This window comes from Fukomys damarensis, unplaced genomic scaffold (assembly GCF_012274545.1).
Source record: "Fukomys damarensis isolate Sample0158 unplaced genomic scaffold, DMR_v1.0_HiC HiC_scaffold_27, whole genome shotgun sequence".
Taxonomy (NCBI): Eukaryota; Metazoa; Chordata; class Mammalia; order Rodentia; family Bathyergidae; genus Fukomys; species Fukomys damarensis.
Window position 1 is genome coordinate 5,596,160 of NW_022900939.1, and position 589 is coordinate 5,596,748.

Genomic DNA, 589 nt, shown 5'->3' on the forward strand with positions numbered 1-589 from the left:
CCCCCGGGGGTGCACCGACGAAAGGTGGCGCCGACGACTAAAAGGCGACTGCGCACACCTTAGCCGTGTGGGAGTGGGAACACAGTGAGAAGCGCTGGGCCAGCTCAGCGCCGCTGAACGCCAAGGGAGGATCCAAGGGAATACCTTTTGTCCAGGTGATACAAAGAGATTTTAATTCGACACAGTCGTAGAGCCCATTTCGACGACAGGTTGTTTAATCCGAAAATGACTTCTCAAAATAAACCGCTCCTGCGATTTTTTCCGGCCCGCTCCTCACACCTGACCTCGACCCCCCCCCGCACGCGACTTGGAAGCGTCCAGCCGCCTGCGCAGCCCAGTCGACAGCCCGGACACTGGAGCCTACCAATTCTGGGCGATAGGGGTGCACAGAGGCGAAGGCGCACCTGCCCGGGCGTGCGCCCAGGAGGGGGCGTGGCCTGAGCCGCGACGTCTGCTGGGAAGTGGAGTCCAGGCTTTTGAGGGTTCAACGCTCCGCGGGGAGGCGCGCGCGAAGCGCGCGGGGGCGGGGAGTGCTTCGCCTGGTTTATGCGGCTTTTCTTTCTAACCCACAGGGCCTGGAGACTGGAAG